This window comes from Piliocolobus tephrosceles, chromosome 15 (genome assembly GCF_002776525.5).
Source record: "Piliocolobus tephrosceles isolate RC106 chromosome 15, ASM277652v3, whole genome shotgun sequence".
Classification (NCBI taxonomy): domain Eukaryota; kingdom Metazoa; phylum Chordata; class Mammalia; order Primates; family Cercopithecidae; genus Piliocolobus; species Piliocolobus tephrosceles.
This window is the reverse complement of record NC_045448.1, coordinates 7003870-7018519: the sequence shown is the minus strand read 5'-3', so window position 1 is coordinate 7018519 and position 14650 is coordinate 7003870.

The window sequence follows — 14650 nt, the reverse complement described above, 5'->3', positions numbered from 1 at the left end:
GGACAGCCTAAGCTTCTAATCCAGGACACTGGGTCCACTAGATGCCTGGCCATGGAGTGGAGAGGGTCTCCCAGCACCAGGATCTCTGCACAGGACAGGTGCAGTAGGTCAGTCTGCTGATCCAGGTGAGGAGGAGTTCTAAACTCCTGGAGAGCTGCCTGGGCATGGAGTGAGAGGGCCTCCCTGTACCAGGGCTTCTGCGCGGGATGAATGGGTGTCAGGCTGCTGATCCAGATAAGGGGTTGTTCTGAATGTCTGGAGATCTGCTTCGGTGTGAAGTGGAAAGAGTCCTGATGCATCAACTCTGTGTCCAGGAATGGTAGGGTGGCTCAGGCTGCTGGTCCAGGGTGCTACACATGCCTGGATTTCTGCCTGGGGGTGGAGCAGAGAGGGTCCCACTGCACCATAATTTCAGGACAGCAGGCTGGGGCACAGGCAGAACAGTTCCAGGTCACCAAGCTGGACCAGGCTGTACCCAGGAGAAACCACAGATATAGCTGCTCTCCTCCTGCCTCAGGCTTACAACAGAATAGAGCAAAGTTTCAGCACCTACTGCTGAGGTGCTTTGCACAATTCTGACTGTGGAGGTCCCTACCCCATCCCACAGCAGACACTGCAATCCTTGCCTGGAGACTAAAATGCCTGCATGACCACACTGCCAGCCACCAAGGAACAACTCACTTTGTGTGTACCTGGATGAAAAATGGTATCCTGCCCTTGGTCCAGGTGCGGGAAAAGGTCTGCAGCATTTTCCCAGTGTCTGTCCCTCACAGCTCTCCAAGTCTCTCCCCAAGTTAGCTCCAGTGCTTGGGAGAAACAAAGTACTTTCCCTTGGCCTGAGTTGCTCCAATGCCCAGTGGAAAGGTGAGTCACAGAGGGAGGCTCCCTGCCTTTCTCACTTACTGAATAGTGAGGCTCCACTCACTTTGGTCAGCCAGATGCCATCACAGGAGCTGTTTGCCGGGGTTCTCCTCCTGGGGATCGGGGTTGTCTTTCATGGTTCTGGTGGGCTCCTGTTTTCCTTCTTGGATTAAAGCTCGCAGAGCTGATCTTTATGTACCATCTTGCTATTTCCAAGTGGCAGAGGCATGCTCAAGACCTCTGATCTACCATCTTGGAGACAACAACAACAACAACAAGTTCAGGTCAATTTGTTACAAGCTAATGGTGTTAGATGATTTTGTGATTTCTAAGGTACTTTCGGCATTGACAAAAATCAATTATATTCAAAGAGAAGTCATGAATAAGTTGAAATAATAACACTATTTCTTAAAGACGGTGGGGGTGAGCTTAAGGAAAATCTAACCTTTATAACCCTCTTGAATTGGATTGAAGATAAGCATCACTACTGTTGGAAAAATCAGTGGGGTGGTATAAAAAAGACAAGGTACAAGTACTATCTCCACCACGTCCTGATGATACACTTGGAGAAGTTAGGTAACTTCTCTGAGCCTTGGTTTCTCCAGCACACAATGAGAGTAACAATGTCCATTCCCCATGTACAACCCCTAACACAGGAACAGACACATCTGAGAAACTCCAACAGTGCCTCCCTTCCCCTGATCTCCTTAGTGTTATCAGTAATACCTCACCAGTCTAAAGCATTCTGTGGCATTTTAACATACATGTTCTCATGTTATCTATGTAATAAACTGGCAAAGGGATTCTATCTCAGTCTGCAGAAGATGTCTAAAGACCAGAGTGGCTCAGTAGCTTGCCCAGGACACTCTGCTGGGAAGAAATCCCACTGAGAGTTCCAAGGAGAGCATTCATTTCTCCAGGCCCAGATGGTCTGAGACCCAGCAAAGTTGGAGCTTTCCAAACTTTGGAATATTTGGAAATTCCAAATATTTGGAGGGTCACATGAATATTTTCTGGGTTATTTTGTCAGGCAGATCTTAACTTATTGCTCAGTATCAAATCTGTAATTGTATTTGCATGGCATCTTTCATCTGAAGATTCCAAGAAGCTACCAGACACGGAGGCCCATGCCTACAACTCCAGCATTTTGGGAAGCCAAGGTAAAAAGATCACTTAAGCTCAGGAGTTCAAGACCAACCTGGGCATTATAGCAACACACTCTACAAAAATTTTAAAAAATGAGCCAGGCATGGTGGTCCATGCCTGTAGTCCCAGCTACTTGGGAGGCTGAGGCAAGAGGATTGCTCGAGTCTAAGAGCTTGAAGCTGCAGTGAGCTATGACTGCGTTACTGCACTCCAGCCTGGGTTACAGGGTGAGATCCTCTCTGTGAAAGGACAAATACAAATTCCAATAAGCTTAATAAAATTAATGCATCAATATCATCTTGCTGAAGAGTCATTTTGAATAACTGAAAACATTTTGTCTTTATTTGGTGTAGCTGAGGTTCTGTCTTTCAATACAAACACGTATGAAATAGGCCTACTTGTAAGAAAATGGGCAATGTGTTTTAGGGAGTGGCAGACTAATCATGTTGCTAATGCAGGGTTGTATCTGCAGACATAATTCATGGAATTTATTTAGACCTCACCCTGTGTGATTTTCAAAATACAATTATGTTTTATTTATGTGGAATTTGACTATATATTTACTTCCTAAAATGAGAAGTTCCACATTTTACATATATGAAAGTCCTCTTCAAGTTATCTACATCAACATTTCATTTGTCATTTAAGGCAATTGAAGCACAGAGAGATTAAATGACTTTTAATCATTTAAAAAGTCACTTTTAAGTGATTGCACAGCAAGAGATAGGCAAAGCCACAAATATTGTCACTACCCATGATAGAAACAATTGACATTTTTATAGAGCAGGATGAGTCACCAGTTTCACATATATTTACCCATTCAACAATTGTTTATTTATTTAAAATGTTACCAGGCTCTAGGGATATAAAGAGCTTAAATCAGGAAGAGGAAGACTAAATATGGACCACACACCTCACAGAAATCCCTTACTGAACCCCAGTCCGATCAGCTGTCCCTCCTCCATGTTCCCGTAGTTCTGGATATAATTTGATCATTGCAGCTACCAAACTTCATTCAACAGGCTTTATCAATCCTTTCTCCCCTCCCTACACTGTGAAAATACTGAAGAAATGTTGTTCCTTTCTGTATCATTATTCTCATGATAGATTCTTTAAATATTCCAGTTGAAACAAACTAGCCTTCTCTTAATAGTCCCCAGAAATATTACCAGTGAGTGGGCACTACAATCACTTTTTGTCACATCAGCCTCCCAGGTGGAACAAGGAACATATATATACTTCAGTTTTACATATATGAGTATGTGTGCGTATGCACATATATGTGTAAATTTATGGTTTATTAAAGATCCTGGGAATAACAGAAATAAACTATAATGGGAATTCAATAATATATAAATAAATTATAATAGGAATTCTATTCATTATACTCTTTGTAAAGAATTCTAAAATAGAGTTTGTATCACAATGTGATGATTGCATATGTATTGATTAATATCTTTAGTTTGAAAAAAGATTTTTCAAAAATTCAGTTTGCCACTGGAAACATCACAGTTTCAAGCCTTAACTTTGGTTTCCCCTTCCAAATCATCCAGATATAATTATGCATTGCAAAATAGACCCCATCATGTCTGCTTGTCAATTGCCAAGTCAACCATCTTTACTTTCCTGAAGAAAATGCGGACTCTTGGCAGTATTTAATCACTGCAAACCTTCACAGCTTTCCCCATTACTGGTTTCCTGCTGCAAATTTCAGCAGATTGGACACACGAGGTGTCACTATATTTAAAAGTTCATGCTGAACATTTTGCTCAGTTGGAAAAGATTAAGAGTCCTGAAGATGCAATGCGTTCAGCATCTGCTCAGGTAAGCAATGGTGTTAGTGACCCTATAACGTGCTCCCTGCTGGCAAAGACAATCCCGACACTGTTCCATCCACTTCACTGAAAACAGTTCAAAATGAGCCATGTTGCATCTCTGAATGGCAATTTCTCTCTATTGTATTGCTTTTTTGTGTAATATCCCGAGCTGCCCACAGAAACAAACAGAAACCTATTTTGTTTTATTTTTGCAAAGGGAAATCTGTCGCTCCTCAGAACAATAGACCTTTTGAGATGGATTATGCCTGAATGTGTAAAATAGAAGGCAATAACTCGAAAGATAGCACAAAATTTGGTAAATCAGCTGTTTTTTTTGTCTTTTTTTTGGCCATACTATTGGTTCAACTGTTCTTTTCCACTAAGTTGATAGGATTGAGTGGTCTTTTTCTGTATGTCAATTCAGTGTTCATGAGTTAATTCAAGGTGAATGCTTCCCCTACAAGAAGCCATTGCATAGAATTCCTAATCTCTTCCTCTACTCGACCTGATGAATTCCTGCCTGTCTTGGTTTTGCTCAACTGCCAACTGCTTTCTACCAAACAACCTTCTCCAGTTCCCAAAGTTACAATTATTTAGGTCCTTTTATTTCTGAAATCCATTTGATGAACCTCTGATAAAGCCTTTATTTCATCCTAGCTACATTATAAAAATTGCACGTGTTCACCACTCTTCATAGTAGATACCATGTGCTATTTATTATATAATAGACATCCAGTAATTATTTATTACATTGAATTCCACAGTGCTAAATAGCAATGAGTCAAAGAGTTACTCTGCTTATCCATGAAAAGGCAGTTGCCCTTGGTTCTTTCCTAAGTTCTTAGTCCCTTTCTCTGCTTAGTTCATGCATCACAGTCAGCAAAACTTTAGGTGCTGGGCCTCCATCTGTCCAGTCTTGAGGAACATGGAAGGATGGAAAGCACAACAGAATGGATTTTCATCAGCTGTGATGAATGGCTGCTCATGGACACAGAGATCTGGAGTTTCTACTTGGGGCAGGCTTCCAAATGGAGGGCACTATGGAGGCAGATGTAGCTTTTTCAGGACAAGGATCACCTAATATCATGGGGATTTCTAAGTAGAAAAGGAGGACTCACACAGGATAGCTGGAAGTGACAAGGGCACGGGAACCTGACTATAAATAACTTTCAGCCCATTATATAAGGTAGATATGTTTTTAAATATCTCCTTATGCCTCTTTTCTTTTTTAATCCAATTTCCTTCCTTCTAGCCCTTCTACCATACTTGGCCAGTGTAAGGAGAAGGCTAGCCCTATTTCTGCTACCACACTGTGGGGTTACCTAAGGAACTCACTCTCCCAATCTGATTCTTCATGCTCGCCCATGAAGCAGATGGTCCAGTTGTCTTCTAAGGAAATGTTCAGATTTGCCAATCTACAGGATAACTTCCTCTTATTGCTATAATCCAATATCCTAGATCTCAATGATACTATTCCATGATCTCTTCCTTCTCCCCTTAGTGAAACAATAAGGAGAAATGAATTGCAAAACTCTAGGTACTCCCATAGAATAAAATAAAACACAGCATTTCCTGTTCCATATAATGGACCTTTCTGAAGACATTGTCAAGGTTAGATTGCACCTAATTTTAGGTATACAGGGTTTAGCATTTGACATTTCTCAAATTTCTTTCTTTAACATTAGCTATTTATCTTAACCTGTTTAGGCTGCTGTAACAAAATACCATAGACTGGGTGGCTTCAACAATCGACATTTATTTCTCACAATTCTGGAGGTTGGAGACTTGATTCCCCAGTGAAAACTCTTTTTGGCTTGCAGACTGCCATTTTCCTGCTATATCCTCACAAAATAGAGAGAGAGCGAGACAGGCAGAGAGAGAGGAAAAGCTCTCTGGTCTCTTCTTACGAGAACAGTAATCTCATCACTGGATCCCCACCCTCACAACCTCATCTAAACCTAATTACTTTCCAAAGGCTCTTCTTCCAAATACCATCACGTTGGGGGTTAGGCCTTCGACCTATGAATTTGGGGTAATACAAACATTCAGTCCATAATATCATTGTTTTAAAAGTATATTTTAATTTAAAAATCACCTTCACTCATTTTTGTATTCCCCTGTGGGATAGCTAGGCAAACAAAAACACTCTCTGGTTAGATGGCAGAAAAAAAGCAAGAAGACTTTGGAGAAAACTACACAGCCAAACTTTGAGGTTCAGGATGCAAATGCTTTAGTGTAAAAAGGATCAAATTTGAACAGCTGAAACTAGGCCCTTTTATCTCCTCTTAAGCCTTCATCCAGGAATCCCATTACACTCCTCACTGCTGCTCAACACTGCAGACCACACAACGAGGGGTGGTTTCCTTTCCAGAATTTTAATAATAAAACAACAAAAATATTGCCTATATTTTTGGTGTGCCATTGGATGTGTATTTGTTTCGCTTTAGAAATAATTTTAATAAAGTAATTCATATCTTCCGTAAAATAACTGTCCCTTCTTTTAGTGCCAAAACATTCCTTTGAAAAGGTTTCTACCTCAAAGACTACAATATCCAATAGTATTTATGCTCCTCACTTCCCTTCCACCCGCATCCTTAGAGGAAACTTTTGTGTTGAAGTCTGGTGTTTCTCTTTCCAGAGGGTGGTGGTGGTGGTGGTGGTAATGGTAGTAGTAGTAGTAGTAGTAGTAGTAGCAGTAGTAGCAGTAGTAGCAGTAGTAATAATAGTAGTAATATTTTGAGACAGGGTCTCACTCTGTCACCCAGGCTAGAGTGCAGTGGTGCAATCATTGATCACTGCAAGTCTTGACCTCCTGGGCTCAAGTGATCCTCCTACCTCAGCCTCCTGAGTAACTGGGACCCCAGGCACGTTCCACCGAATCTGGCTAATTTTTGTTTTTTCTTTTGTTTTAGTTTGTAGAGATGGGGCCTAACTGTGTTGCCCAGGCTGGTCTTGAACTCCAGGACTCAAGAAATCCTTCCACCTTGGCCTCCCAAAGTGCTATGATTACCGATGGGAGACACCACACTTGGACTTATTTTTAATTGGGAATACTTTTATTACAAAGTCCTTTGAGAACATATAGTATTTGTATTTATTATTCAACATCAATATTTTGAGAGCTATCTGCACTGATACAAAAAATGATTCATTCTTAGCAGTGTGCTGAAGTTTGTTTGCACTGGTTGGTAAAAGCCTTTTGTGTGCATCTCTTTGCAACTGCAAAATCAATGCTGTGACTTAGGTAGGTTGAAATTGGCCAGGGTGGGAATATTTATACCTCTGAAATTAGGGAAGGCTACAAATCAGGGTTATGTTTGCTTTTCTAGGAGGCTAATCATTAAAAAATTACCAGCAAACCATTGTTTTCCTTTTTACCATATATATCATTTTATCATAGTAATAGACTACATTTTATTTAATCATTTATCTAATCAGGAACAGTCAGAATGTTTACAAGTTTCTATACTACAATAATGCTTCAATAAAATGAACTTACATTTCTTTAATTGCACATATGAGAATATTTCTCTAGGGTAGAAGGCCTAGAAGTGGATTTTCAAGTAATAGATATGCACATTTTTAATTTTAGTGGATAAGATTACTACTTTTTTTTATTATTATTATACTTTAAGTTCTAGGGTACATGAGCACAACGTGCAGGTTTGTTACATAGGTATACATGTGCCATGTTGGTGTGCTGCACCCATTAACTCGTCATTTATGTTAGGTATATCTCCTAATGCTATCCCTCCCCCCACCCCCTTCCCACAATAGGACCCGGTGTGTGATGTTCCACTTCCTGTGTCCAAGTGATCTCAAGCTTATCCATCATGATCAAATGGGCTTCATCCCTGGGATTCAAGGCTGGTGCAACATACGCAAATCAATAAATGTAATCCAGCATATAAACAGAACCAAAGACAAAAACCACATGATTATCTCAATAGATGCAGGAAAGGCCTTTGACAAAATTCAACAGCCCTTCATGCTAAAAACTCTCAATAAATTCAGTATTGATGGAACGTATCTCAAAATAATAAGAGCTATTTATGACAAACCCACAGCCAATATCATACTGAATGGGCAAAAACTGGAAGCATTCCCTTTGAAAACTGGCACAAGACAGGGATGCCCTCTCTCACCACTCCTATTCAACATAGTGTTGGAAGTTCTGGCTAGGGCAATCAGGCAAGAGAAAGAAATAAAGGGTATTCAGTTAGGAAAAGAAGAAGTCAAATTGTCCCTGTTTGCAGATGACATGATTGTATATTTAGAAAACCCCATTGCCTCAGCCCCAAATCTCCTTAAGCTGATAAGCAACTTCAGCAAAGTCTCAGGATACAAAATCAATGTGCAAAAATCACAAGCATTCTTATACACCATAACAGACAAACAGAGAGCCAAATCATGAATGAACTCCCATTCACAATAGCTTCAAAGAGAATAAAATACCTAGGAATCCAACTTATAAGGGATGTAAAGGACCTCTTCAAGGAAAACTACAAACTACTGCTCAGTGAAATAAAAGAGGACACAAACAAATGGAAGAATACCCCATGCTCATGGATAGGAAGAATCAATATTGTGAAAATGGCCATACTGCCCAAGGTAATTTATAGATTCAATACCATCCCCATTAAGCTACCAATGACTTTCTTCACAGAATTGGAAAAAACTGCTTTAAAGTTCATATGGAACCAAAAAAGAGCCCGCATTGCCAAGACAATCCTAAGCCGAAAGAACAAAGCTGGAGGCATCACCCTACCTGACTTCAAACTATTCTACAAGGCTACAGTAACCAAAATAGCATGGTACTGGTACCAAACAAAGATTACTATTTCTTAATCAATAAAACTTACAATAATTATTTTCTTAGTTTTTTATGTTGTTACAACAGAATGTCTCACACTGAGTAATTTATAATAAATAGAAATGTATTTGGTTCTGAAGGCTGGGAAGTTCAAGAGTATGGCTCTGGCATCTGATGGGGCCTTCATGCTGTGTTTCCCATGGTAGATGGTGGAAGGCCAAGAAAGAATGAGTATGAGATAGAGAGGGCCGAATTCCCTTTTATAACAACTCACTCTGGTGCTAATGAACCTATTTCCATGATAACAGCATCAGCCCATTCATGAGGGAGGAGTTCTCTTGGCCAAATCACCTCTTAATGGTCTCACATCTTCATGCCATCACAATAGAAGGTAAGTTTTAACAAGAGTCTTGGAGGGGACATTCAAAACTATAGCAACTATCTACTGCTCACTAAACATCTTTACCTGGATAATTCCATGAGTAATTAACACCCAAGAGTTTTAAAACTACTCATCATCCTTCCCCCTTTTATTCTACTTCTTCTCTTCTTGGACTTCTGTATTTCTTATTCCCGTTCTGGCACCAATATCAACCCAGCCTTTCAAGTGAGAAAACTAGACATCAGCCTAGTGCTCCTGTCCTGTCTTAGTTTCCTTTTTTTTTTTTTTTTTTTTCGAGACATAGTCTCTCTCTGTCGCCCAGGTTGGAGTGCAGTGGCATGATCTCGGCTCACTGCAAGCTTCATCTGCTGGGTTCACGCCATTCTCCTGCCTCAGCTTCCCGAGTAGCTGGGACTACAGGTGCCCATCACCATGCCCAGCTAATTTTTTGTATTTTTAGAAGAGACGGGGTTTCATTGTATGAGTCAGGATGGTCTCAATCTCCTGACCTTGTGATCCACCCACCTCGGCCTCCCAAAATGCTGGGATTAACAGGCATGAGCCACCGTACCGGGCCCCTTCCATCTTTTATAGCTATTTCCTGAGTGAAGTTCTCATCCATTCCCCTTTCTATAAACGCACCAGCACTTCGCAGTTTAGCATCTGAGGATGGCTCATCTGGACTTATATAACAATTAATTTTTCCCTTCAGTTATTTCTGTGTTTTCTCAGTGGAACCAACTTGCTACAACAGAAGCTATCTTCTGATTCTTGTAGTTTCAGTAAACCCCTATTGGCTTGCTTTTAGCCTGCTGGATTAAGTCCAAACTCTCTAGCAGGATATGAGAAGTTGGCTTCTCTCTGCCCCTTACCTATGTATACAGACTGTGTCCCCAAACTACTTTGTCTTCTTGACGATCTCCATGCACTTACATGCTCTTTCTCTCCCTCTGTGCTCCTAGAACACATCTACGTACCTCTATCTGTTTTATAGACAGTTAGACATTAGGAAGAGATGCCGAAGAGCCAAGCCAGAGAACTGGATGACAACAGAAGCAGTGGGGCTGGTAAGAGGAGAATAGGTTCAAGCAGTATTGCAGATTTAGAATGCTTAGAACTTGATAGCCAACTAAGTTACCAAGGTGGGTGAGAAAAGAGACAACCACAAGATTTCTAGTTTGGAAGACTGGGTGGATAGTGTTGCCAAATGAAGCAAAGAAACCCAGGGGAAGACCTAAATAATTCAATAGTCATTATTCTCTTGGCTGTATTCTTTGACATACTATAGTTTTAAATGTCAAAAACACTACAGAATTCTTGCTCAACTCCTAAGGAAAGGCCTAAGAAGAGGAATGACGTAACTATATACTTTATCTGCCTTTGCTACACAGTTTCTTTTAGTATAAAACACAGAGCCCTTGTATTTTGGCTTTAAGAACAGGGTGCAACACCCATCTGTTCAGTCAATCACAGAGCAGATGCAAGTGGGAGGATAAGGAAGTGTGTGGCCACAATCTCGGATAATAATAAATATTTAAATATGTATTCGTTCTTTGTAATGGATTTAGAAGCAGAGTGATGAACACACTTAAAAAATCAATAACAACAATGATAATGAGATGTCTCCATAACAATTCTGGATTACGTATGCATTTGAGTTCATCCTAGATGGAAAAATTGGGGGCATTATGTCTTGATGAATCTGCAGTGGCCTCTTTTCCTTGAGTCATGTGAAACTCCCCTTGATCTGGGAGATGGTACAGTGAGGGGCCCGACCTCAGAATTTCCTTCCTGAGCTACAACACAGATGTCAACTCTGCGAGCCGAGGAGAGATCTTAGAGAGTGCTGTGGCCATGTCTCTCCTATTGCAGAAGATGAAACTGAGATTCAGAGAGAGAAATGGCAAACACCCTCTTAGAGACGAGCCCACACCTGAACCCAGCCTCCTGGGCCCCTATGCTCACTCCTCCTAAAGGGAGCTGAAAAGAAAATGAAAACACCTGGCGAGAACATTTCAGAAGAAATAGATTAAAGGAAGACATCCTTTTAAGCCGACAGAATGTCACATGGAAGATTTTAGCAGTGATTTTAGGAGCAGAGGGGCTTAGGAGCTGGGAACTGGCAATATTGTACGTTGTTCATGTTGTGCTGTGGAATACAAAAATGGTGCTGCCTTTATTTGAATAAACTGTGTCAGTGATGCTTTTTAAGTGTGTGCCTCTGTTTTCCTGAGTGAAGCCACTGTGAACTCACCTCTGCTAACTGGCTGGGTGACGGCATAAAGCAGGACCCCACTAAGTTCCAGGACACCCAGTTCTGCCCTGCAAAGAGCAGTCCCTAATCACAGTGAAAAGAACCCACTCCCTCTTTGCTACTGCCTAGTTTCTGGATAAACCATAAGAACCAGCGAGATCAAAGAATAGAGAATTCCTTTATGGACTACTCAGGGCTAGGAATGGGACTTACCTTGTTATACGAGGAAGATGCATGTACACCCAAGTGTTTCTTACAGAATGAAAGCTATCCATGGGGAAAAAAGTTCAAACTGTATAAGAATGTAAACAATAGGTTAAAAATAAATATTTTTAAATCAAAAATAGGTAATTTACCCCTGACCCTTATGTCTTAATTTTCTCCAAGATAATCTCTGTCTCTCTCTCTCTCTCTTCAGATAGATAGATAGATAGATAGATAGATAGATAGATAGATAGATAGATAAATGGATGTGTGTGTGTGTGTACAAGTTTGGATCCCTCTAATACACACATACACACACACACACACATACACACAGTGTACAAAAATTTCACAAGACTTTCTCTTCTTACATTTATAACTATCATTCAAAGAAAAATAATCAGATACTCTCTCAAGGAAAAGCAAATATATTGGTGAAATCCAACCAGACTGAATCAGAAATATTGATTTTCATTAAAGAGTAGATTAGTCTGGCTTTTTTGAGACAGGGTCTTGCTCTGTCACCCAGGCTGGGGTGCAGTAGTGCAATTATGGCTTATTGCAGCCTTGACTTCCTGCGCTCAGGTGATCCTCTAAACTCAGCCTCCTAAGTAGCTGGACTACAGTCACGTGACACCACACCTGGCTAATTTTTAAAAATTTGTAGGGATGGAGTCCTACTGCCACGTCTGGGGTCCTTTTTCCCAGGCTGGTTTTGAACTCTTGGCTCAAGCAATCCTCCTGCCTTAGTCTCCCAAAGTGCTGGGACTACAAGTGTGAGCCACTGTGCCCAGCTCTAGTCTGGCTCCTTAAAGGCTGTTATCATTTTTTCTAACTCAGATTGGCACCCTGAATTCTGTAGTATAGTTCTGACTGTAGTTAAAAACATTTTGCCTCAAGCTTACCCAAGTGTTTTTCTCTTAGGAGTCAGTGTATGATAACAAATCTGTAGTCAGGTACAGTGTCCTAGCTGGGAGACTTTGGACAGATCCTATAGTCTCTCTACACTTGGATTTCCTCACCCATATAAGTAGAATAAGGCTAACTCATGGGTTAGGATCAATTAGAGCATGTCCCATGGGCTCGCTCACGCACAGCATGTATCATTGAGGATATTTAATAAGTACTAGTTAACTATTTGCATGCTAGAATGTCTTCATCAGTTACTAACACTCCTAATTTTAGCCTTTCAGATTCTGACCACTCACAAAAGTATAACCGGCAACCTCTTAATCCATCCTATCCCTTCTCCCTGCAAGGCATAGGATTTCCACCAGTTCACCTGAAATTTCAATCAGAATGGATGTATTTTAAAAATAAAGCAGAATCCGGTTGGAGCACGCTTCAGAAGCACATGCAGCACTGCCATTAAAATCAGGTCCTCCCAAAAAGACAACCATATTCAAGGAAACCCATATGTCATATATAACCATTGGATGGTATGTGTCTGAGTCTATGATTATCAAGGCATTCTGACATTTAGTAATTTGAAATAGAACTTATTTATCAGTAGAGTGCTAGAAAAAACAGACAAGTGCAACTGGGAAAAAAACACCAGTTAACATAAATAATGTCATTGTAGAGACAGAAAAAGAATTGGTCATATCTCAGTAAAGAACATGAATTTTAAAGTTATTGGAATACCAGTAACATTATTGCAGGATAAAATGCTGAAAGTCTAAATTTGAAAACAAGCATTTGCCCAAGTTGCCATGCTTTGCATCACCTAATAGGTGTGAGTTAAGGTTTATCTTCTGCTGTCTTCACCTGAGAGCAGTGAAGCAGGAGGAAGGGGATCTGCAAACACAGCTGGGGCCCACAGGGCATCCCTCAAAGGAACCAAGGGGTATTGGAGATCCCTGCCTGGACACTTGTCTTTCTGCCCACCATCACCACCACACAGGTTCTGTCACTACAGTGAGATCAGTTGTCAAGATATGACGTTGTACTACTATCCCCTCGCACAGGTGCATGTGAAATATTAAGAATGCCCTGATGTCTGATCATGGAATAGTGAGAGCAGGGCAGATGTGTGGACTGCAAGGAAGAGGGCAGGACCTCTTCTGTCTGAGACACAACACAGAAGAGGAAGTCCACGGAAAATCAAGAGCCCTAGGCCCCCTTCTCATAGGGGCAGCCACCTCTTAGAGCCACAGAGAAGAGAGAAGAGAGAAGCATGTGTGACCTTTTGTGCTTTTTGAGGTGCCTGTGCATATGACCACCTCCAGAACAATGCTGAATGTCCTTTACTGTGTGCCCAGGACGACGTTTCTCACCCACCAACACAGAGGAGTCCCATCATCAGAGCCAGGGGGGCAGGGGCAGCTCTGGGGCATCCGAGGAGTACAACTTTAGCCTGCTCAGTTGAGCAATGGCTTCACTGTTTTGCTAGCTTTATCTGTCTGTTTTTACCTAGGCTAAACCCACAAACCCAGAATGGGGTCTCAGAAAACTCCAGAAACTAGAGCTCTGTGCTAAGACAACATGATGCCTAGAAGAGGGGACCTTTTGCTGCAACCACTTCCTCTGTCCTTTTAATTTTCCCGTAAAAAGTGGCTCAGCTAGAACATCCCCTCCAGCTCACACTAGGCCACAGACAAGGAGAAAACCTGTCTCACTGAGGAAATCAGAAAGAAGGCTGTTGAATGACCCTGACGTTACAAGTCGGCTCGCAGTTTCCTTTCTGTGACTATTTTTGACAGTTTTTAAAACTTTCTCATTCAGTGTGAAGTTGCCTATGACAGGGTTACATTTTTTCTCCTGGTATATTCCTCAAACTAGCTAAAAATAAATTAAAATTGTATCTGTTATTGTTTATTATTTTGCTCCCTGAGCCTTGAGAATTTCTTTAAGCTAAAGGAAAACTAAGGTTTTAAACTGCACTCGAAACCCTAATCAATACTCAGAACTTGGTCAATTCAAACTGCCAATGGCAAGGGTTGTACTCAAACATTTGCTCCTGCGTGACTCACCTTTGTCTTTTCTGCCTCCCCCTACATACACACGCGCACGCGCACACATGCACACGCACGCACACGCACACACCAGTTGCTGAGAAGTGACTGTCCTCACCAAAGGTGTGAAAGTGGCCATGATGCTGAGTGCCCCCAGGAAATGTCAGACGATTGGCAGGCTGTCCCTGCTCTGGAACCCTTCCTGGTTTCAAAGAAAAC